This window comes from Ranitomeya variabilis, chromosome 1 (assembly GCF_051348905.1).
Source record: "Ranitomeya variabilis isolate aRanVar5 chromosome 1, aRanVar5.hap1, whole genome shotgun sequence".
Lineage (NCBI taxonomy): Eukaryota > Metazoa > Chordata > Amphibia > Anura > Dendrobatidae > Ranitomeya > Ranitomeya variabilis.
This window is the reverse complement of record NC_135232.1, coordinates 667,614,067-667,640,305: the sequence shown is the minus strand read 5'-3', so window position 1 is coordinate 667,640,305 and position 26,239 is coordinate 667,614,067. Positions and strand designations below refer to the sequence as shown.

The 26,239-nt window shown below is 42.4% G+C and overlaps 1 protein-coding gene and 1 long non-coding RNA gene across 4 annotated transcripts in view; one reads left to right on the top strand and one right to left on the bottom strand.

Moving 5' to 3' along the window:
- The window catches only part of CDIN1 (CDAN1 interacting nuclease 1), a 494,484-nt gene that overhangs the window by 234,970 nt on the left and 233,275 nt on the right, over positions 1-26,239 (top strand). The window lies entirely within an intron of this gene.
- Positions 16,218-26,239, bottom strand: part of LOC143775567 (uncharacterized) — a 43,581-nt gene continuing 33,559 nt past the window's right edge. Inside the window, exon 3 of the long non-coding RNA XR_013215669.1 lies at positions 16,218-16,745. This is a non-coding gene — a long non-coding RNA (uncharacterized LOC143775567). The remainder of the gene's footprint in view (positions 16,746-26,239) is intronic.

Below are 26,239 nucleotides of genomic sequence, written 5' to 3'. Positions count from 1 at the left end.
CTCTGTGCCCTGTTTGTCCTTGTCCTTCTAGTCTGAACTGGACCCTTACAGTTCCTGTCCCCCCAGTCTGTACTGGTTCCTACCTGCTCCCTTATCCTACTCATACCTGCCTGTGTTCCTGTCCTACGCTTTACGGTCCCGATTCCTCCAGTCTGTTCTGTGCCCGCCTGCCAGAGTGCCAGCCGTGCCTGCCTGCCTGCCACAATGCCAGCCATGCCCGCCTTAGTGCCAGTCGTGCCCGTCTGTACTTTCCCGCACCTGTCAATAGACTTCTGTTCCCCAGTGGGATCAGCTTCTATGGCCAGACACCGCTCTAGAGTGGTACCTGGCAGCTGCCTGCCACACAAGCCTGACCTCACCACTAGAGGCTCCAGTGAACACCAAGGTAGCTGCTTAGTCACGTTCCTCCAGGGTAGTCTGGTTTGTGGCACAGTTGTGGCGCGAGCGTTACACGCCGTAAAGGTTTACAATCCTGCCACTCCCGAAAGGTTCCCCTGCTCAAGGAGGCACATGTGCAGGCCCATCTGAACTTTGTCGATGAACACCCGGATGATTCTGTGAGTGATTGGGAGAAGATACTGTGGTCAGATGAGACAACAATTGAGGTCTTTGGCATTACCTCAACTTGCCATGTTTGGAGGAAGAGAAATGCTGCCTATGACCCAAAGAACACCGTCCCCACTGTCAAGCATGGAGGTTCAAACATGTTTTGGGGTGTTTCTCTGCTAAGGACACGACTACTTCACCGCATCAATGGGAGAATGGATGGAGGCATGAACCGTAAAATCCTTAGAGCCAATCTCCTTCCGTCAGCCAGGACATTAAAAATAGGTCGTGGCAGGGTCTTCCAGCAAGACAATGACCAAAAACATACAGCCAAGGCAACAAAGGAGTAGCTCAAAAAGAAACACATTAGGGTCATGGGGTAGCCTAGCCAGTCTCCAGACCTTAATCCCATAGAAAACTTATGGAGGGAGTTGAAGCTCTGAGTTACCAAGCGACAGCCTCAAAATCTTAATAATTTAGAGATGATCTGCAAAGAGGAGTGGACAAAAACTCCTCCTGACTTGTGCGCAAACCTCATCATTAACCACAAAAAATGTCTGACTACTGTGCTTGCCAACAAGGGTTTTGCCACCAACTATTAAGTCTTGTTTGCCAGAGGGATCAAATACTTATTTCTTGCTGCACAATGCAAATTTATAGAATTTTTACAATGTGATTTTCTGGATTTTATTTTTGATATTCTATCTTATGAATGATAAAATTAACCTACCCTTAAAATTATAGACTGTTCATGTCTTTGTCAGTGGGCAAACTTACAAAATCATCAAGGGATCAAGTACTTATTTCCACCACTGTATATTTGCCTATACATACCTATGTGTGTGTGTGTATATACATGTGTGCATATATGTATATCTATATATACACAAAATAATTGGGACGCCTACACATTACACCCATAGTAATAGTTGTAGGTTTTGACTCCCCATTCTAAATTCGTAGGTATTAATATGGAGATGGCTCCCCCTTTCCAGCTATAACAGCTTCTACTCTTCCAGGATGGCTTTCTATAGAATTTTTTGGGTGACTGTGTAAATTTATGCCCATTCATCCAGAAGAGAATCTGTAAGGTCAGACACTGATGTTGAACAAAAGTGCTTAGCTCCTAATCCCCATTGTAGTTTATCCCTACTGCTGTTCTATGTGGTTGAGGTCAGGGCTCTGAGTGTGCTAGTTCTTACACATTCAGCTTACCATACTATGCCTTTATGGACTGTTGTCGGCACACCAGGTAATGTGGATTATCTAAACTGTAGTTTTGGGTGGGGAGCACGTATCGGTGATGATGGTGCAACAGAGTAGGACGTGACAGATGACTTGTGGATCAGCGAGGACAACAACAGATGGATGTGTTAGATGTTAGACAATTAAGCAGTGCAGGTAGTGCTGAGGAAACAGAGCCAGGCATGCTGATACACACAGCAACATTAACTGTATTGGAAACTGGTATCTTCTAGTATGGAAACAGGCAATTGCCCTTCAAGCAGGGCAATGGTTAAATACATGAGTAACAGAAAAGTAAATATAACTTGGTGTCTTCCAGAAGGGTAATAGCAGTCATGTATGAAAACTGCAACTTATAGTAAGGAAATGGTTAGCTGCAGCAATGCAATAGAGTAACCAGGTCTGAACAGGACTTGAAACAGGTAGGAGAAGATGGTATCTCGTCTGTTGAAAGGTTGGTGTAGACAAGCTTGACTGAGCTTGGAAATAAGGCTGGTTGTACCATAGATGTCTGGAGTAGCAGAGGAGATGAGATACCTGGCTGTGTCAGAGCCAAGTGAGGTAAACAAAATCTCCTGACAGACTTGAGGCAACTGAAACAATGCTACTTAATACTCAAGCACCAGACCTCACCTGAACCAGTATTAAAAAGCATGATGTTAGAGTTGTTCGCTGGGTAAGCAGAGGAACCTGGTATAGACTATTATAAAGGGAGGCGGCTTTCAGAGAAGGAAGCAAAGCTCCGCACTGGAGCCAGGACAGGTAAGGAACATGGACCTTGCGATATGAACTGGGGAACAGTCGTGTTGGAACAGGAAATGGCAATCCCCATATTGTTTCCACAAATTTTGAATCATATGATTGTCCAAAATAGTTTTGGCATGATGAAGTATTAGACTTTCCATAACTGGAAGCAAAGGACCTAGGCCGACCCGTGAAAAACAAGTCCATGGCATTATCCCTACTCCATCAAACTTGAAAGTTGGAAAAATGTAGTCAGGTAGATAACATTTTTCTGGCAATAACGAAACCCAGACTCGTCCACAGACCATGTTTCCATTGCTCCAGAGTCCAGTGGCAGCGTACATCATAACACTTAATTTAATGCTTGGCCCGTTGTTTGCTGATGTAAGGGTTGTATGCAGCAGCTCGGACATGGAAATTCATGCCATGAATCTCCTGGCATACAGTTTTTGTATTGATGTTAATGCCAGAGGAGGATTGCCAGAATCGGCAGAGCGTTGGCAACTTTTATGCACCATGATCCTGAGCAGATAGACACAGATAAAATATTGATTCTATGAATTTCTTTTGTCCTGACCTGTTTTACATAATTGCGTAAACACATGAATAATTACCTGTCATTCTAGAATTGTCAATTAATAAATGGAAGTGATTACGTACTTCATTGGAAGTGACATGTATTGAATATGTACTAAGGGGTTCTACAGATCAATGTGGAAAGAGGACAATGGACTCAGAATGGACATATTGTTTTATATTGTTATCTAAATATGTAGAGTACTCGTTACTTTTTATTTTATGTGTCTTAATCTCCTTTGTTAACTTCAAACGGCCATAAAATTACTTGCTAAAATTTTGGCTGCTTAATGCCACCACTAGGGGCAGCTTTTCTGAAGACATATTCATTATTATCGGAAATGGGAGCTGTAAAATGGATCCTTCTAATCTCCCCCTAGTAATGGCGTTACACAGCATAGGTTTTTACTATTTAACGCCAGCTATGTAAAAGTCCTGGGATGTCTGTTCGTTATTGCAATGTGTTTTTTTCGTTATTGCAATGTGGCCCTCTCTAAGAACATGATCAGTAAAGGGATGATCCGTTCTCAGGCTTACCTGACCTACTTAGAATGAAAAAAGGAAATTTACATAAATTTTAAGACATATTTTTATATTTTTCAAATCTAATTTGCAGAAGATGAATCAGCAGATGATGCCCATATCACCTTAGAGTTACTAATACATATTTAAGTGCTAATCTTTCAGATCTAGCACACTTTATTAGTTCAGCATGCTCTTCAGTGGTTTGTCCACTATTAAGTAAAATTTTGAGGTAGGAAGGTAATACTTTAAAGGGGTTATTCAAACCTTTAACATTCGTAGCCTATCTTTAGCATAGGTCATCAATGTCTGATTGCTGGGGATGTGACACCTGGCACCCCCAACGATCATCTGTTCCCGGAGTTGGCGGTGGCTGGAGCTGCTTCCTTACGGAGCTGCACAGCTCCCTCTACTGTATACAGGTCCTTCTCAAAAAATTAGCATATAGTGTTAAATTTCATTATTTACCATAATGTAATGATTACAATTAAACTTTCATATATTATAGATTCATTATCCACCAACTGAAATTTGTCAGGTCTTTTATTGTTTTAATACTGATGATTTTGGCCTACAACTCCTGATAACCCAAAAAACCTGTCTCAATAAATTAGCATATTTCAACCGTCCAATCAAATAAAAGTGTTTTTTAATAACAAACAAAAAAACCATCAAATAATAATGTTCAGTTATGCACTCAATACTTGGTCGGGAATCCTTTGGCAGAAATGACTGCTTCAATGCGGCGTGGCATGGAGGCAATCAGCCTGTGACACTGCTGAGATGTTATGGAGGCCCAGGATGCTTCAATAGTGGCCTTAAGCTCATCCAGAGTGTTGGGTCTTGCGTCTCTCAACTTTCTCTTCACAATATCCCACAGATTCTCTATGGGGTTCAGGTCAGGAGAGTTGGCAGGCCAATTGAGCACAGTAATACCATGGTCAGTAAACCATTTACCAGTGGTTTTGGCACTGTGAGCAGGTGCCAGGAAGCATGAAGTGCTCCAAAATCTCCTGATAGCTAGCTGCATTGACCCTGCCCTTGATGAAACACAGTGGACCAACACCAGCAGCTGACATGGTACCCCACACCATCACTGACTGGGTACTTGACACTGGACTTCAGGCATTTTTGCATTTCCTTCTCCCCAGTCTTCCTCCAGACTCTGGCACCTTGATTTCCGAATGACATGCAAAATTTGCTTTCATCAGAAAAAAGTACTTGGGACCACTTAGCAACAGTCCAGTGCTGCTTCTCTGTAGCCCAGGTCAGGCGCTTCTGCCGCTGTTTATGGTTCAAAAGTGGCTTTACCTGGGGAATGCGGCACCTGTAGCCCATTTCCTGCACACGCCTGTGCACGGTGGCTCTGGATGTTTCCACACCAGACTCAGTCCACTGCTTCCTCAGGTTCCCCAAGGTCTGGAATCGGTCCTTCTCCACAATCTTCCTCAGGGTCCGGTCACCTCTTCTCGTTGTACAGCGTTTTCTGCCACATTGTTTCCTTCCAACAGACTTACCATTGAGGTGCCTTGATACAGCACTCTGGGACCAGCCTATTTGTTGAGAAATTTCTTTCTGGGTCTTACCCTCTTGCTTGAGGGTGTCAATGATGGCCTTCTTGACATCTGTCAGGTCGCTAGTCTTACCCATGGTGGGGGTTTTGAGTAATGAACCAGGCAGGGAGTTTTTAAAAGCCTCAGGTATCTTTTGCATGTGTTTAGAGTTAATTAGTTGATTCAGAAGATTAGGGTAATAGGTCGTTTAGAGAACCTTTTCTTGATATGCTAATTTATTGAGACAGGTTTTTTGGGTTATCAGGAGTTGTAGGCCAAAATCATCAGTATTAAAACAATAAAAGACCTGACAAATTTCAGTTGGTGGATAATGAATCTATAATATATGAAAGTTTAATTGTAATCATTACATTATGGTAAATAATGAAATTTAACACTATATGCTAATTTTTTGAGAAGGACCTGTAGTGGCCGGGTACTACACATCCACCCCCTGTGCAAATCAATTGGTGTGATATGCAGTACCTGGCTACGGTCTCTATTCCGTTGATGGAGCTATTCAGTTGCAACTGCCAATGTTATTGGGAACGGCTGAACGGCGGGGGTGCTGGGTGTTGCAACTGCACCAAACTATGATGACCCGAAGGCCGCCGTCACCACCTGGGCAAATGCTGGGGCCCTGAGCAGGCGGGGGGGGCTCCCACTCGCCGTAGCGGACACCGGCGCACTATGGGAACCCGCTGCCAGTGCCCGCAAGTAGGCCTCTTCTCTTGCTCAGGGCTCCAGTATTTGCAATATTTTATTATTATTTATTTATATAGCACCATTTATTCCATGGTGCTGTACATGAGAAGGGGTTACATCTAAATACAAATATCACTTACAGTAAACAAAACTAACAATGACAGACTGGTACAGAGGAAAGAGGACCCTGGCCTTGCGGGCTTACATTCTACAGGATTATGGGGAAGGAGACATTAGGTCGAGGGTTACGGTAGCTCCAATGGTGTTGAGGTGGCCGTGTGGTCTTTACAGGCTGTAAGCTTCTTTGAGGAGGTGGGTTTTCAGGTTTCTTTTGAAGGATCCAAAAGTAGTGGATAACTGGATGTGTTGGGGCACTGAATTCCAGAGGATGGGTGATATTCGGGAGAAGTCTTGGAGGCGATTGGGTGAGGAGCGAATAAGCATGGAGGAGAGGAGGAGGTCTTGGGAGGACCGGAGATTACTGGAGGGAAGATATTGAGAGGTTAGTGTGGAAATATACAGAGGATAAAGATTATGGATGGCTTTGTAGGTCAGTGTTAGTAATTTAAACTGGATACGCTGGGAAATTGGGAACCAGTGAAGGGATTTGCAAAGAGGGGAAGCAGGAGTGTAGCGAGGAGAGAGATTAATTAGTCGGGCAGCAGAGTTAAGGATGGACTGGAGGGGTGCGAGAGTGTTAGAAGGTAGGCCACAGAGGAGTATGTTGCAGTAGTCGAGGCGGGAAATGATTAGGGCATGCACGAGCATTTTGGTAGAGTGTGGGTTGAGGAAAGGACGAATTCTGGAAATATTTTTGAGCTAGAGGCGACAGGAGGTGGCGAGAGCTTGGATGTTCAGTTTGAAGGACAGGGCAGAGTCAAGGGTTACTCCGAAGCAGCGGATTTTGGGGACAGGGAAAAGTGTGGTTTCATTTATTTTGATAGCTATATCAGGTAGGGAAGCTATGCGTGATGGAGGAAAGATAATGAGTTCAGATTTGTCCACATTGAGCTTGAGGAAGCGAGAGAAGAAGAAGGAGGATATGGCTGATAGACACTCTGGGATTCTGGAGAGCAGAGAGGTGACATCTGGGCCAGAGAGGTAGATCTGAGTGTCATCGGCATATAGATGGTACTGGAAGCCATAGGACCTTATGAGTTGTCCCAGGCCGAGTGTATAGCTTGAGAAGAGTAAGGGTCCTAGGACAGAGCCTTGGGGGACTCCCAACAGAGAGGGGGCGACATGAAGAGGTAGTATGGGAGTAGGAAACGCTAAATGTGCGGTTGGCAAGGTATGAGGAGATCCAAGATAGGGCAAGGTCTTTGACCCCAAAGGAAGAGAGGATCTGTAGTAGGAGGCAGTGGTCAACTGTGTCGAAGGCAGAGGACAGGTCTAGGAGGAGGAGTATAGAGAATTGTCTGTTAGCTTTGGCTGTAAGTAAGTCGTTAGTAATTTTGGTCAGGGCAGTCTCAGTGGAATGGTGGGGACGGAAGCCAGATTATAGGTTGTCGAAGAGAGCGTTAGATGCAAAGTGAGAGGCAAGTTCAGCAAGGACGTGCTGCTCAAGGAGTTTGGAAGCAAATGGGAGCAAAGATATGGGGCGATAGCTGGACATACCGCTTGGGTCAAGGGATGGCTTTTTGAGGATAGGTGTGATTGTGGCATGTTTGAAGGCAGAGGGGATGGTACCAGAAGTTAGTGAAAGGTTGAAGAGATGGGTTAGGGATGGGATTAGTGTGGTGGTGAGGTTGGGGGGGAGATGGGATGGGGTCAAATGCACAAGTGGTGAGGTGTGATTTGGAGAGAAGATGAGCAAGCTCCCCTTCAGAAATTTTGGAGAGTGAAGTTATGGAGTTTGGGCATTGGTCTCTCATACAAAGGGGTTGTGGTGGTTGGACAACAAAGACTTGCCTTGTTAGGTCTATCTTATTTTTAAAGTGCGTGGCAAAGTCCTCGGCAACGATTAGGGAACTCGGAGGGGGCATTGGTGGGCGGAGGAGGGAGTTAAGTGTTGAACAACTGTTTGGGGTTGTGGGATAAGGAAGATACGAGGTTTGTGAAGTAGGCCTGTTTAGCAGAGGTGAGAGCTGATTTGAATGCCAGTGTTGCTTGTTTGAGTGCAGTCAAATCATCTTGTGAATGCGTTTTCTTCCAATGCCGTTGTCGATACTTGCCGAAGCTTTTTAGTGATGTTATTGTGCCAGGGTTGTCTATTGGTTCGTCGCACTCTGCTATGCATGACAGGGGCGACCGTGTCAATAGCTGATGCAAGAGTGACATTGTAGAAAGCAGTGGCAGTGTCTGTGTCGTGGAGTGAGGATATAGAGGACAGTGGTAGGATAGAGTCAGAGTGTGTGGGTGTCTAGGTGTGCGAGGTTCCTGCGTGGGTGCGCATGGTGCTGGACATGGGTGACAGGTGAGGAGGACAGGGATGAGAAAGTGAGTAGATGGTGGTCAGATAGAGGGAAAGGGGAGGTTGTGAAGTTAGATAGGGAGCATAAACGGGTGAAGACCAGGTCTAATGTGTGTCCATCTGTGTGGGTGGCTGAGGAGGACCACTGAGTAAGTCCAATAGATGAAGTAAGGGACAGGAGTTTGGAGGCTGCTGACTGGTGGGTGTCAATGGGGAAGTTGAAGTCACCCATGATTATGGTGGGAACGTCAGCAGACAGAAAGTGAAGGAGCCAGGTGGAGAATTGGTCAATAAAGGCAGTGGTCGGGCCTGGAGGTCGGTATATGATGGCCATTTGGAGGTTGTAGGGGGAGTAGATGCGGACAGAGTGGACTTCAAAAGAGAGGAGGGTAGAGGTGGGATTGGGTTAAAGGTACAGTTGGAAGAAAGGAGAAGGCCCACTCCTCCACCATGTTTGTTGCCAGGGCGAGGAGTGTGGGTGAAGTGGAGGCCACCGTAACATAGTGCAGCAGGGGAGGCTGTGTCAGAGGGTGTCAGCCATGTTTCGGTGATGCCCAGAAAGAAAAGATTACAAGAGGCAATACTTACCTCTCCCTGTTCTTCTGCTGTGGCGTCTTCTGCGTCTCCCGACTTTATGATGTTCAGGTCAGAGGGGGCGATGAGCAGTCACAGTGCAGAGAGCCAGAAGATGGCGACTCTGAGGAGTCCGGAGCGGAGCCGCGGCCAGTGAGAAGAGGTGAATTTTATTTATTTTTTTTTTATAATGTTTGGAGCAATATATGAGGGCCATCAAATACTGGAGCATTATATGGGGACCATCATATACTGGAGAATTATATGGGACCCATCATATACTGGATAATTATATGGGACCAAAGCATATACTGGAACGTTATATGGGGCTCATTATATAGTGTAGCATTATGTGGGGCCCATCATATACTGAAGCAATATATGGGGCCCATTTTGTATGGAGCATTATATTGGGCCCAGCATATACTGGAGCTTTATATGGGGCCCATCATATACTGGATTATTATATGTGTCCCATCATATACTGGAGCATAATATGAGGCCCATCATGTACTGGCGTATTGTATGGAGCCCATCATATGCTGTATAGAGCATTATATGGATCCCATTATGAATGGAGCATTATATGTGGCCCATCATATACTGTTTGGAGCATTTTATGGGGCTTATTATATATGGAACAATTTATGGGGCTCATTATTCTGTATGGAGCAATATGTGGGGTTTGTTATACTGTGTGGAGCATTATATGGGGTCCATTATACTGAATGAAGCAATATATGAGGATCATTATACTGTATGGAGCATTATATGAGGCTCATTATTCTGTATGGAGCACTATGTCGCTTATTATACTGTATGAAGCAATATATGGGTCTCAATATTCTGTATGGAGCGCTATGTGGTACCAATAATACTGTATGGAGCAATATATGGGACTCATTATTCTGTATAGAGCAATATATGGGGCTCATTCTGTATGCAGCACTATGTGTCTTATTAAACTGTATGGAGCAATATATGGGGCTCAATATTCTGTATGGAGCACTATGTGGTGCCCATAATACTATATGGAGCAATATATGGGGCTCATTATTCTGTATGGAGCATTATATGGGGCTCATTATTCTGTATGGAACATTATATGTGGCTCATTATTCTGTATGGAACATTATATGGGGCTCATTATACTGTATGGAGCATTATATGAGGCTCATTATACTGTATGGAGCACTATGTGGTGCCCATAATACTGTATGGATAACTATACTGTCTGGATTCTGAGCTATTGTGGAATGTACAAGAGATATCACTCATGTAATGTAAGAAATGAAATCTTTGGCATTGTACTACACCTATATTCCTCTGCTGTATCTATGCATCATGAATTGCGGTATGTGTTAAAGGGGCCCAGTGAGACACTTTCGCCCGAGTCCTGTGAAAACCTGGAGCCGTGCTTCGATGACCTATCCTAAAGATTGGCCATCAATGTTAAAGTCCCTCATCTTAAATAAGTAAAATTGCAGATGTTATTCTAAAAACAAGTAACTTTTCAATTTACCTCTGACAAAAAAATCCTCTCCGTTACCATGATCTTTCAGTCGTCCTGCACTCTTCCAATGCTACGAAGAAAAACTTTAATTGCTGCATTGGAGAGTGATTTATTTTTTTTTTTTCAAAAATGCTGCAGCGTTTCAGAGTAAATCATGCTGCCCCTGGATTTGGCATCATGAATCTTGTAAGGTTCCCGTTAAACTTTTGCATATGTCTTAGGAAATAATACTATGATCTATTTTTACATGAAACGGAAATTATTTGTTTCAGTATATGTGCTTTTGGCTTCACCAGTCCCTTCCAAGAAAGGATAGCTTGAAAATTTAGATTAAAGGGGTGTTTCCTTTTCTCCAAGATCCTATCCCAATATGTAGTAGGTGAAATAATAATAATAATATTAGCAAATACCTCCAATTAGAAATGTAATATAGTTCTTCTGATTCTCAATATCTCTTTCCTCATGTGCAGGCATTGCAGGACCTTAGGTATTAGGTTACGACCACTAACAACTAGCTGTCACTTTATCAGTGGTCATAAGCATGGATACCTAAGGTCCTGCAATGCCTGCACATGAGGAAAGAGACAGCAAATCAGAAGAATTATGCCGAGTTTGATCAAAAAGTGTGTACAAGCGTACCTAGAAGAACTGATGATGTTTGGAATGTAAAGTGCCATCACACCAAATGTTGATGTGATTTTAGATTTCTCTTTTATTCATTCACTTTACATTTTGTTAATTGATTAAAAAAACTATTACTCTCCTATTTTGAAGGCATTGTTAACGTGCAGCATTTTTTCCACATCTGCCTAAAACTTTTACTGTACATAAGAAAAATTAATTAGGTTTACATGATGAAAAAGGAGTCCAAATAGAGCAAGACCATGGCGAGTATACGGCAATATCCATGTGTGGACAGCAAGTAAAAAACGTAAAAGTTTTCAGAAATTGACAAATTGTATAAAAAAGTAAGATTAAATTTTTCAGAAAGTACAAGATTTCATCTAGCAGTAATGGACATTTATTTATTTTTCATTATATCGCAATGGTAAAAATACAGTATGTACATTGCCAAGTTGTGTATTCTGCAAAGGATAAAAGCCCTCCTTAGTTGTTGATGTGCCCATCAATGTGTATGCCGACAATAGTGCAGTATTTTATTTGATTGCGTTCTATAATTAATAGCGTATTTTGGAGGCTCGGTGTCTGACTTCTGCCATGCTACTTCCTCACTCCATTCAAGCTGGTACAAAGATTTAACCCACTCGTCCCTCCCCTGGCACCATCCATCACTCTGTCACTTAACGGCAGGGTGGGTCGGAGTATGGCTCTTGTTACTCCACTAGGATGTGCACTGAAACCACTCCATATATGCTAAATGCCTCTTTATTTTATTTTTTGAGTAATGAGTCAGGAGCAGTTCATTAGCTTCTGGGGACAAAAAGACAAGTGCAGCGAGGAGCCGAGCAGCCTCTAATTTGACAAGTAACGCTCATTTTTTCAGCTCCGTGCATGGCTGCGGTATTGTTTTTGGATTCAAGTACAACCAAATCCAAGTATAATGGGTAAATATTGTGTATCAGAAGTGAGTCCAGATACATGAAGGCTTTAATAGGAGGCGCACCTTGGTTTTCTAAATGATTCTTAGCAGGTTGGAGTCTCGGACAAGTTTATTTCATAGCAGTAGTCTTTAAGAGGTTGACTGGGATAAATCGGGTTTTCTTAGACATATAGCACAACATAGCTGTCAGTCTACCCTCTCTCAGGTACAGCATTTTGTTTACAGGATCCAGTGTGGCAATTACTGAGCAAATATGATAAAACAAGTAATGAATATAAAACAACAATGAAGTCACTGAACAGGGTCTTCAAATCAAGGAACATTTCACTGGCAATCAAAGACATATCTGGTACGTACAGTGGGGAAAATAAGCATTTGATAAAATGCCGATTTTCAAAGTTTTCCCACCTACAAGGAATGGAGAGGTCTGTAATTTTTGTCGTAGGTACACTTCAAGTGAGAGACAGAATCTTAAAAATAAAAAGCAGAAAATCACATTGTATGATTATTAATTTGTATTTTATTGCATGAAATAAGTATTTGATCACCTACCAACCAGAACGAATTCTGGCTTTGACAGACCTGTTAGTCTTTCTTTAAGAAGCCCTTCTACTCTTCGCTCATTACCTGTATTAATTGCACCTGTTTGAGCTCGTTACTTGTATAAAAGACACCTGTCAATCACACTCAATAAATCATACTCCAACCTCTCCACCATGACCAAGACCAAATAACTGCCTAAAGACATCAGGGACATAATTGTAGACCTACACAATGTTGGCCGCACACAGCATTTGACTTTCGGCCATTGGAGGTTTATTGAAGCCCTCATTTGGATCCCCTGATGAACCCTTTTATCGTTAAGAAAGGGGAAACGCATCGAGATTAAGACTTACTCATGGCTGATAAGCACCCTAATTTTCTTATTGGGTTTTCCAGCTTTGTATTGTTATGAATTAATGTTTGTTTCCATGTGATTCCTTGATGGGAACTGGAAGGAATTAGTATCAGCTACTGGGTGCCTAACTCATATAGGAATACTGTGATTAAGACTTACTCATGGCTGATAAGTAGTGATGAGCGAATATACTCGTTACTCGAGATTTCCCGAGCACGCTCAGGTGACCTCCAAGTATTTTTTAGTGCTCGGAGATTTAGTTTTCTTCCCCGCAGCTGAATGGTTTACAGCTACTAGCCAGCATAAGTACATGTGGGGGTTGCCTGGTTGCTAGGGAATCCCCACATGTACTTATGCTGGCTAATAGCTGTAAATCATTCAGCTGCGGTGAGGAAAACTAAATCTCCGAGCACTAAAAAATACTCCGAGGACACCCGAGTGTGCTCAGGAAATCTCGAGTAACGAGTATATTCGCTCATCACTACTGATAAGTACCCCGTCCCTATTGGTTCTCTCTAGCATTGTAATTTATGTTTGCCTTTGTATCTGTATAATTAGTAGATGAAAACTGGCTGCTAGGTGTCTAACATATATGGGAGTATTCTGTGATTCTGTTGAGTATCATTGCTAATTTATATGTACTTCCTTATGTTTCTTGGTTAGTAGATATGTATCTACATTTTTGGGATAATAGTGTTTTTTTTTGGGTGGGGGGTATGTCCACAAAATACTGTGGTTATTTGTTCTTTCTTTTTTTTTTGCTTGATAATCCGTGTGTTTTTTTAGGCACATCATTAGAGGATTTGGATTGTCACTCCTCTTAAGTTTAATATAGACTGACTCTACCCCACTACAGCACATCAGCACTTCAGCACTCCCAGATAACCTAGATCCAGTTCCCAATGAGACTATTTTGTCTCCCCACTAGGGGTATTGTCACTTTTTTTTTCTGTTTGTTCCATTTTTGGTATGTCTAGGGTGTTCTAGGGTTTTCAGGGGTGCCATCCTCCGCTAGTAGGTAGGGCTATTTTCAGGGCCTCATCAGGGAGAGAGTTTACCCTTACCTTTCCTATTTTTCTATATTTGGTTATTATACCTTTTGTGTGTATATTATATTGTATATTGGGTGGTTCTTGTTTGATCCTAGCACTTTTTTTAAGTATTGAGAATACTTTTAATATACTAATAAAAGTTAATTTTTAAGGGGTCCCTTCCCCCTTTTGGTTCTTTTTTTTTTATCACCCACCAACCAGAAAGATTTCTGGCTCTCACAGACCTGTAAGTTTTTCTTTAAGAAGCCCTCCTACTCTTCACTCATTATCTGTATTAATTGCACCTGTTTGAACTTGTTACCTGTATAAGACACCTGTCAATCACACTCCAACCTCTCCACCATGGCCATGAACAAAGAACTGTCTAAGGGCATCAGGGACTAAATTGTAGACCTACACAAGGCTGGGGCGGGCTGGTTGACAATAGGCAAGCAGCTTGGCGAGAAGGCAACAACTGTTGGTACAATTATTAGAAAATGGAAGAAGCACAAGATGACTGTCAATCTTCCATGGTCTGGGGCTACATGCAAGATCACGCCTCGTGGGGTAAGTATGATTCTGAGAAAGGTTAGGAATCAGCCCCGAGCTACACAGGAGGACCTTGTCAATGACCTTAAGAGAGCTGGGACCACAGTCTCAAACATTACCATTAGTAACACACTATGCCGTCATGGATTGAAATCCTGCAGGGCACGCAAGGTCCGCCTCTCATGCCGCCACTTGTCCAGGCCCGTTTGAGGTTCACCAATGACCCATCTGGATATTCCGGAGGTGGCATGGTAGAAGGTCATGTGGTCAGATGACACCAAAATTGAACTTTTTGATATCAACTCCACTTGACGTGTGTGGAGGAAGAAGAAGGATGAGTATAACCCCAAGAACACTTTCCCAACCATGAAGCATCGTGAAGGGAAACATCATACTTCGGGCTTGTTTTCTGCACCGTATTGTAGGGAGTATGGATAGGGTCATCTATCGCAAGATTTTGGCCAACAAGCTCCTTCCCTCAGAGCATTGAAAATGGATCATGGCTGGGTCTTCCGGCATGACAATGACTCGAAACACACAGCCAGGAGAGCTAAGGAGCATTTCAAAGTCCTGGATGGCCAGCCAGTCTCCAGACCTGAACCCAATAGAAACGTTTTGATGGGAGCTGAAACACAATGTTGCCCAATGACAGCCCTGAAATCTGAAAGGTCTTGAGAAGATCTGTATGGAGGAGTGGGACAAAATCCCTGCTGCAGTGTGTGCAAACTTGGTGAAGAACTACAGGAAACATCTGAGCTCTGGAGTTGTACACAACAGTTTCTGTACCAAATATTAAAGTTCTATTTTTCTTTTGTATCAAATACTTATTTCATGCAATAAAATGCAAATTAATTATGTAAAAATCATACAATGTGATTTTCTGGATTTTTTTTTTTTTTTTTTAAGATTCAGTCTCTCACAGTTGAAGTGTACCTAAGATAAAAATTACAGACCTCTCCATTCTTTGTAGGAGGGCAAACTTGCAAAATCGGCAGTGTATCAAATGCTTATTTTCCCCAATGTAGTTTGGTCTTTTCTTTTGTAACATACTGATGTGATACCTGGATGCCTTCAAAATGTGGTGCTGGAGAAGGATGTTATCAATGCTATGGATGTCAAGAAGAAGAAACAAATCAATTTTGGGAGAAATCAAACCAGACATGTCATTCAAAGCAAGGATCACCAAGCTAAGACTTACCTACATTGGACACATCATACAAAGACGGCAATCTCTGAAGAAGGACATCATGACCGGAAGAATTGAAGGAACATGGCGAAAAGGAAGACGAGCAACTCAATGGCATGTTACTATCTAGATAACAATGGAAAAGATTCTGGTGGTCCTATCTAGGCTTGCAAAAGATCGATCTTCATCCATCAAGTAGCCATAGCTTGAGATCGAGTTGAAGGCCATTAAAAGAAAATGATAAAACAGTGTACACCAACAATACATTCTTAACGCCTCAGTATGGAGACCATTGGTCAAAGGCATAAAATTGAATCTTTTAACTTTTTATATCCCATCTTGAATTATTAACCATGCCGAACAGGTCTAATGATGAAATGATGCAAAAAATCTATGTATGCCTTAAGAATGAACTTTCATGGATAAGCAGGAGACCTCCTTCTTGAGTGTAAATACATATTGACCATTGACAGGAAACTCTTAGGTCAAGATGTGTACAAAGAGGATAATAAAAAACATACATTCATGGATTAACCACATTAAAGGCAGAAAGAATATATAAAATGAGGTGCCTCACGCCAAAGAGGGATACAGAATGATGCGAAAAATGAATATTTTTTTATTATAAAACAAGTATAATTTTAACCTTTGTCGTACCAGTGTACTGTATAAGAATAAACTAAGGTAATAAAGTGCAGTTCATAATCATTGGTGCCAAATGGATGCCATGTGTAGTTGTGAAGGCTGACACCAGAGAGAACACTCAGAATCCCATCGCTGCCACCAGATGTGACGAACCTGCACCTCGCCACCCTGCCTAATGTCAGAATTACATCGGAGGGATCACACGGTACGGTCTCCTCACTTGCACCAACGTGATGGTCCTCACTCCCTAGGACCAAGTAAGGTCAGCTTGGTGCAGTTTTAGCGAGACACCCCATGTTTACACGGGCCCAGGGAGGCACGGGGAGTGAGAGAAGGTGGCCCACGCAACCACTGACATGGCACCACACTTATAACCCTGACATCGCCTTTTTGGACATTTCTGTTTACACCTTCTTGGGTGGTAGACTTGTTTATGGCTAAATTGTGATTGGTATATCTTCATCTTCTTTAGCTTATTCTACTGCCTGTAAGAAGAAAAGACCATCAAAGTTAAAATAAAGATATGATACAATAGATCTTTACAGAGATCAAGTAGTTAAATTGTGCGATGTGTGAAGTTGTGTGCCGCACATAGCTGTGAACATACAGGTCTTTACATTGATCCCCTTTGCCAGGTGAGCAGGAGCAGGTGGAAGGGGATTAGTTCTGCCAGAATAGCTTCCCCCCTCCTGTGTCTGTCGCCTCCTGGAGCAGCACAAGGGAAAAATATCAGCACTTTTTATTTTTAGTGGGAAGATAAATTTAAAAGGAGTAAATTGGAAAATCAAATGAGGGCTGTGGAAGCCGGGGAGATTTGCAGAGCTGTCTCCCGGCGTTTGAATGAGCCATTCATCATCCCTTAGAAGTAGTCAATTCCTCTAGTATCTGTAAATGTTTTCAGATATTAGCCAATTTATATGCTCTGAGATTCATCATGGAAAATCAGCTTTACCGATGCGCATTATCTCCATCGGAGATGAAGTTTGATGTATGGGCATCTTTGGAACTCAATGAGATGTGCGTTCAGAGAGAGGAAAAAATAAAGGGGAGGAATAGAAAGTAAAAAAAAAAACCTTTTTAATTAATAAACAAATTTGCTCAGGAGCTCATCAGTGTCAGAAACAATAAGGAGCGTCGTTCATTACTGTTTATTGCGTTCCACCCTCAACAAATGTTGCCTTCTAATGAGATTTTGTTTCCTTTTCCTCCTTTTTTTTTTAATTTGGTTAATGGCATTCTCGGAAGAGAAAATGCTAATTTATCCTAAATGAAAAATAAAATTGAGTTCAAACTTCACGTTTATGGAATTAGTGTAAGATTTCTCTGATGGCTCACTTGGTGTGTGGACAGAATGACAAAAGGGTCAGCCGAGGTAACTGAACCAGAAGACTCTCAAGTCCTGAATGGACATTGGATTTTGATTTATTTCCTAGGCTCTTGTGTTGCATCTTTTTACCTTGTGTCCAGTGAAATAGATTTCCAGTAAACGTATTAAGTTGGCTGTTTAATATGTACAGACAATGCTAATAATGAAGAATTGCTGGATCACAATGATAGCTGGGAAAAAGTCAGCTTTATTTAGGCACACAGACCATAGAAAGCTGTAATCTAGAGAAGTTCTGTGGTAGAGATTTCAAGGCAGCATTCGTGCAGAGGTTAATGTTCTGGGAGGGAGGAGGGGGTGAGCTGTGACCATCACCTGTTGTAAATGGTGGAGCTTCAGTGACCTATACATTGGTGATGCTTGTCACTGTTAACTGCCTGTGACGATAATGAGATTACTGTTGAAAAGTAATATCTGTAATGGTGCACTATCAGTGGATGTCTGGGAGCATTTAAAACATGAATAGTCTTTGTGTAGCCACTCCAGCTAGTAAGTCCCAGGGGAATGATACCCTTCTTCCTTTAACCCATATACAAGTATCTGGACTTACAAAGGGGCCCTGGGTTGAGGCATTGGAGTGGCTGCTGGCCTGGGAAACAAGTTGGCAGAGTGTGGTCAGAAAACCAGGTTAGTACCAAAGGTCAAGATCAGCAATAAATAAATCAGGAAGTAAAATAGTCAACACACAAGCTGAGGTCAGTAACTAGCTAAGCCGGAGCAGAGAAGCGGGAGTGAACCAGGGTAAGTAGAACTTATAACTGGCAAGAGAGCAGGGAGCTTGAGGATTTTATATTGTGTAGCCCAAGGCTCACAGAAAGAAGTTAAACTATGTTTAAGAAGTAACCACTAAGCATCCAGCTTGGTTGGGCTCCAAAAGTCCCAGATTATTCAGCAGAACTACTGTATTGTAACAAGTAACAAAGGTGCGTCAAAGCCCAGAAGCAGAGGGAGTGAGTATAGGAACCAATGTTGCAATATCTAGAGAGCATAAAGTGTCAGCCTATAGTGGGGCTCAGCGAGCAAAGTAAAAACTGCCAAATTTCTGGTTTGTTTTTTAAATATGGAATATTTGGGGGGGGGGAATCACTAATATGTTAATGCTAACATTTTTGATTCAAGCAATAGATAACTTTCTAATGATACATTTCCTTTAAGGTAGGTAGGGTTATTCCTTACCTTCTCATGTTAAAAGGGTGGTTGACGTTGAACAATACTTTCTTGCTTGAAGAAACCCCAATAATATGGTGCACCGATAGCAACAGTGTATCCTTCTACTTAGACCAGTGTTCCCCAACTCTGGTCCTCAAGAGCCACCAACAGGTCATGTTTTCAGGATTTTCTTAGTATTTCACAGGTGATGGAATTATTGCCTGTGAAGTTGATGCAATTTTCACCTGAGCAATACAAAGGAAATCCTGAAAACATGACCTGTTGGTGGCTCTTGAGGAGCGTAGTTGGGGACCACTGACTTAGACCCTACAGTATTCTGTATATGGATGAGCTGTCTTTTATGGGAGATTCAAACAGCAATTCTTTATCTCACTTGTAGCGCCACCGCTGGTAAAATGTAGAAATACACAGTTTCCTTCTATTTGTGGTCAGTCTATTAACCTCAGATGCAAAACTAAAAACAGCATATAGTGAAAGTCTTGTAATTTGAAATCCTTGTGTGTCTAGCACATAAATAATAATAATAATAATTTTATTTATATAGTGCCAACATATTCCGCAGAGCTTTACAAAATATAGAGGGGATTTGTACAGACAATCATAATTAGGTATGATTCTGATACTAAAGACCAGAAGAAAACTCCGTTAAGAATCCTTTAATTAGAATTTTTTTTATAGTAGCCTAAGGCCTCGTTCAGACGTCCATTTTTCACATACCAGTTCTAACAGTGTTTTTTATAGATAGAAAACACACCTATTATAGTCCATGAAGCTATCCGGAAACTATCAAAACAATTGAAAAGATAGCCCCAATCTAATCCCTAGCTCCAGAAAAAAAATATTAAGGAGAAAAAAAGACAAAAGTGGCAAAAAATACATGAAGAATAAAAAATATTACTTTATTGAATCTTGATGTTAAGTGTCGATACGCATCAACGATCTCTCCCACTGCCCTGTTTTTTTCATATTTTAACATGAAGATTCAATAAAATATTTTTTTTTTATTCTTCATATATTTTTTGCCACTTTTTTTTTTTCTCGTAACAATGGACATACTGACAAACACTGGTATAATCCAGCAAGCATACTGATAGAAATTGGTCTGTTTTTCCACATTCATGAAAAAAATCCACAGCTGCATTCACACAGGGACTTTTGGAACCTCATTCTCAAGATCGCTGGCTGTTCAACTGATGGATTGTTGATTTATGTATTTAGTGGGACAACTCCTTTAAAGGGGTATTCCCATCTAAAATATCCTATCCCTACATGTAGTAGGTTTATTAATAATAATAATAGAAAATTCCTCTAATTAGAAATGTAATATAGTTCTTCTGAATCTCCATGTCCTACCTACCCATATAAATGAAAGCTATCAGGCCAGGAGAAGAATCACAATAGATTAGATTCTCTGCAGAGAGGATCAACTTGTCGTTGGCTACTAAGCACAAATGAATTGTCCAATTTATGCTCTAAGTATCTTTGTTTTTTTCCTATTTTCTAGAAAAGTAATGCAATTCGAATTTCATATTGTTCCTGTTTACATGCTATAGCGCTACAGAGTGCTACTTTATTTGCTCATTATATAGTTGAAACTAGAAGTTTACGTACACTATATAAAAAGACACATATGCAACTTTTTCTCAATATCTGACATGAAATCAGAATAAACCTTTCCCATTTTAGGTCAATTAGGATTACCATAATTATTAATATTTGTCAAATGCCAGAATAATGATAGAGAGAGAGAATGTTTTAAGGCATTTTTATTACTTATTGCAAAGTCAAAAGTTTACATGCATTTCATTAGTATTTGGTACCATTGCACTTAAACTGAATGACTTGAGTCAAACGTTTGGAATATCCTTCCACAAGCTTCTCACAATAGTTGGTCAGAATTTGGGCCCATTCCTGAGTCCTGAAGAAACTAGTGTAACTGATCCAGGTTTGTAGGTCGGCTTGCTCGCACCGGCCTTTTCAGCTTTGTCCATAAATTTTCAGTTGGATTGCGATCAGGGCTTTGTGATGGCCACTCCAAAACATTGACTTTGTTATCCTTAAGCCACTTTGTTACCATTTTGGCAGTAAGCTTCGAGTCATTGTCCAGTTGGAAGACCCATTTCTGCCTAAGCTTCAACTTCTTGGCTGATGTCTTGAGATGTTGCTTCAGTATTGCCACATAATCTTTTCTCATGATGCCATCTATTTTGTGAAGTGCACCCGTCCCACCCACAGCAAAACAACCCGACAACATGATGTTACCACCCCCGTGTTTCACAGTTGGGATGGTGTTCTTGGGCTTCCAAGCTTCTCCCTTGTTCCACCAAACGTAAGATGGTCATTATGCCCAAAAAGTTTAGTTTTAGTTTCATTAGACCACAGGACATGTTTAGAAAAATGAAGGTCGTTGTTCCTGTGTCCATTTGCAAACATTAAACTGGCTTCTTTATGTTTCTTTTGGAAAATGGCTTCTTCCTGGCAGAGTGGCCTTTCAGCCCATGTTGATACAGTATTTGTTTCACTGTGGATATTGATACAATCTTACCAGCTTCCGCCATCATTTTCACAAGGTCTTTTGCTTTTGTCCTTGGGTTGATTTGCTCATGTCGGACCAGAGCATGTTCATCTCTGGGACACCGAACCTGTCTCCTTCCTGAGCGGTATGATGGGTGGACATCCCCATCTTGTTTGTACTTGTGTATAATTGTTTGCACAGAAGAACGTGGCACCTTCAGGTATCTTGAAATTGTACCCAAGGATGAGCCATACTTGTGCAAGTCCACAGTTCTCTTCCTAATGTCTTCGCTGAGTTCTTTAGACTTTACCATGATGCTACACAAAGAAGTAGTGTGTTTCAGGTGTGCAATAAAATACATCCACAGGTGTGTCTCTAACTCAGAAGCTTCCAAACACATGACATCATCAAATGGGCAATCCAGAATTGTTTAAAGGCATAGTAATCTTAGTGTATGTAAATTTTTTTTTTTTGCAGTAAGTAATAAAAATGCCTTAAAACATTCTCTCATTATTCTGGCATTTGACAAATATTAATAATTATGATAATCCTAATTACCTAATTATCCTAATTAAAATAGATACATCTCCAGGTCCTGATAGCATACACTCACAAGTACTAAGACAACTAAGTAATCTAATAGACAAGCCATTATTTCTTATATTTAGGGACTCTATAATGACGGGGTCTGTTCCACAGGACTGGCACATAGCAAATGTGGTACCAATATTCAAAAAGGGCTCTAAAAATTAACCTGGAAATTATAGGCCAGTAAGTCTAACTTCTATTGTTGGTAAAATATTTGAAGGGTTTCTGAGGGATATTATTCTGGATTATCTCTATCAGAATAACTGTTTAACTCCATATCAGCATGGGTTTATGAGGAATCGCTCCTGCCAAACCAATCTGATGAGTTTTTATGAAGAGGTAAGCTATAGACTGGACCAAGGTGATTCATTGGACGTGATATATCTTTATTTTTCCAAAGCGTTTGATACCGTGCCACACAAGAGGTTCGTACACAAAATGAGAATGCTGGGTCTGGGGGAAAATGTGTGTAAATGGGTGTCACTGGCTTAGTGATAGAAAGCAGAGGGTAGTTATAAATGGTATATTCTCTAACTGGGTCGCTGTGACCAGTCGGGTACCGCAGGGTCGGTGTTGGGACCTATTGTCTTCAACATATTAATTAACGATCTGGTAGAAGGTTTACACTGTAAAATAGCGATATTTGTAGATGATACAAAACTATGTAAAGCAGTCAATACAAGAGAAGATAGTATTCTGCTACAGATGGATCTGGATAAGTTGGGCCGAGAGGTGGCAGATGTGGTTTAACAATGATAAATGTAAGGTTATACACATGGGAGGAAGGAATCAATATCACTATTACACACTGAACGGGAAACCACTGGGTAAATCTGACATGGAGAAGGACTTGCGGATCTTAGTTAATGATAAACTTACCTGGCGCAGCCAGTCCCAGCAGCGGCTGCCAAGGCAAATAGGGTCATGAGGTGCATTAAGAGGTCTGGATACACATGAAGAGAACATTATACTGCCTCTGTACAAATCCCTGGTTAGACCACACATGGAGTACTGTGTACAGTTTTGGGCACCGGTGCTCAGGAAGGATTTAATGGAACTAGAGTGAGTACAAAGGAGGGCAACAAAACTAATAAAGGGAATGGGGGAACTACAATACCCAGAGAGATTAGCAAAATTAGGATTAGTTAGTCTAGAAAAAAGATGACTGAGAAGCGATCTAATAACTATGTATAAGTATGTAAGTGGACAATACAGATATCTCTCTGAGGATCTGTTTATACCAAGGAAGGTGACGGTCACAAGGGGGCATTCTCTGTGTCTGGAGGAGAAAAGGTTTTTCCACCAACATAGAAGAGGAATCTTTACTGTTAGAGCAGTGAGAATCTGGAATTCCTTGCCTGAGGAGGTGGTGATCGATCGCGAACTCAGTCGAGGGGTTCAAGAGAGCCCTGGATGTCTTTCTGGAGCATAACAATATCGCATCTTACAGTTATTAGGTTCTTTAGAAGGACATAGATCTGGGGATTTATTCTGATGGCATATAGGCTTAACTGGATGGTCAAATGTCTTTTTTTCAGCTTTGCTAACTATGTTACTAATTGACCTAAAATGGGAAAGGTTTATTCATATTTCATGTCATATATTGAGAAAAACATGCATATGTGTCTTTTTATATAGTATATTGTGAGGCAGTGACCGGAATCATATGCGAGGGTCACGCTGTGTTCCCCAGAATGTGCACAGAAGAGTATTGAGGCCACAGGAGTGCATTGCAGTCACAAGTATAGCTGTGATTACAATGCAAAATAAAAGTATGTGTTGGTCTTTGGCAAGCTATTTGTCCAAGGCACATTTTGGAAAACCTGCCATGGGCTTTTTTTTTTTAAATTAAGTACAGGATGGTAGTGGGGCGGTTCGTTTCCTCCCGGCTGGGTCTTCAATATGGCCACAGGTTCCTTGTAAAAAACCGTTCAGCAGACGGTTGGGTGTGTCAGTTTGGTTTTGCAAACGTGCAGAGCAGAAGGCTCTTCCATCGCCTCAGCCTGTGTGAAGCAACACAGAGCCAAAAGGCCTGTCACCCTCAGCATACACGGTGGTACAGTCACCCACGGTAACGGTCCCGGTTACGGACTATCTTGTTTCCCGGCTGCGATCCGGAGGATCCTATCTACTTTTTTCTGTTTGTGAGTACGCTGACCATTAAAAAGAGACTTTGTTTTTGAACTTTCCTGGGTCATTGCCTGTCTGTCATACTGCACCAACCCCGCTGCATTACAGTATGTAAACTGGTTTCAACTGTATATGGAGGTGGCCACTCTTAGTTTGCATCTGTTCACAAGTATTCTCTGTTTGGAAGTGACAGTCAGTCTTTGATAATTGTAGATGTCTTATGACCAGATGATATCTGCCCATCTGTCCATGTCGTCTATTCATTTTTCTATGCCCTCGTAAAACAATAAATATTGTAACTGCAGAGAGAAAATGAAGCTATGTTCTTCCTGCAGCTGCTCCGCTCCAGTCATCAGGGCGACACTGGGGACATTGAACAGTCACCATACTACACAGTAAAAATCCGGAGGATCCTTTCTACTTTTTTCTGTTTGTGAGTACGCTGTGTACGTTGTGAGTACGCGGTGTAAGTTGTGAGTACGCTGACCATTAAAAAGAGACTTTGTTTTTGAACTTTCCTGGGTCACTGCCTGTCTCACACTGCACTACCCCCCCCCCCCCCCGCTGCACTACATATGGTTGGAGAATGGGCAGTGTGAATTGAGGCATACCCCATAGTATGCTGTATGTCAGTGATTAAGCCTGCAACACTACAGCTCAAGGCTGCTGACAAAATGGAGGAGCTTTTGAAGCAGTTGGTCCTCACTCAGCAACGGCATCAGGAGGAACAGCTACAGTTTGTGGAAGCAGCAAGAGGCACTGCAGTGGCAGCGGCAGGAGCAGCAGCAAAGGCAGCAGCAAGAGGCGCTGCAGTTACAGCAGCAGACAACTAACTTGATGCAGCAGATTGCGGCTCTGTGAGAGACGTCAACGCCAGTGACCGCGTTCTGTTCGGAGGCCCGGTACAAAGTCTGGTCAGCCCTGAGGAAGATGAATCCTGAGGATGACATGGGGACCATCCTCGGGAGAGCTTGCCAGTGACCCATTGGGCTGAAGTTGTGGCCCCGCTACTGACGGGAGATGCTCAGAAGGCCTACCTGGACCTCAGTCGGGACAATGCACTGGACTATGAGAAGCTGAGAGGTGAGATCCTTGCCTGACTGGGGGTTAATACCTATGTGCGGGCTCAGCGGGTGTACCAGTGGTCCTTTGTGGAGTCTCGTTCCACCAGGTCTCAGGCATATGACTTGCTGCTGCTGGTGAAAAAAAAATTGTTCCAACCTAAGACCTTAACCCCATTCCAGATAGTAGAGAGGGTGGTGGTCGACCGGCTTGTGAGGGCTCTGCCAGCAGCCATACAGCCTTGGGTGGGGCAAGGGGACCTGGGCGCTCTGGACCAGGTGGTGGGACTTATTGAGCTGTATACGGCCACCCAGGACTTCATACAGGACACTGCTTCACTTTGGATGTCACGTCAGGCACCACCAGCCCAGGAGCCAGGGAAAAATCTATGACCCTCTACTGGGGCCAATCAGGACTGAGCCCATACTGAGGGGGTATCCCGCATGAGTGACAACAGATCCGTTTACCCCTAAATAGTCCCCAAGGTCTTATCGTGCCATAACTATCAAGTGTTGGCGGTGCCAAGGGCCCGGACATATGAGTGCCAACTGCCCCCTCACAGCTGAACCCATGGACTGCGGGTATATTCGCCGTACATCTATATATACCCAGCTAGTCTGCACCGCCACTACAGGTACTGCCGGCAGTGAACCTCAACTGTGTAAGGTACTTAATAAACATATATAAAAGAGGTTGCCGCGCTGAAGGCACTCACGAGTTGAAGTGTAGTCCTGCTTGATGAAAAATGTCCATTTGTGCAGCAAAGCTTCTCCACTGTTCAGTGGTTTTCAGCAAAGGGAGCGTCCTCCCCGTAATTACAGTCCCCGAACAAGCACTCGCCGCTGTGTATCAGCGGTAGCTACGGCCGATAGCGCCGCTGTAGCGTGGCGAGGTTAGCGGGGGGCGTGGTGTGACACACCACGCCCCCCGCTAACCTCGCCACGCTACATCGGCGCTATCGGCCGTAGCTACCGCTGATACACAGCGGCGAGTGCTTGTTCGGGGACTAATTACGGGGAGGACGCTCCCTTTGCTGAAAACCACTGAACAGTGGAGAAGCTTTGCTGCACAAACGGACATTTTTCATCAAGCAGGACTACACTTCAACTCGTGAGTGCCTTCAGCGCGGC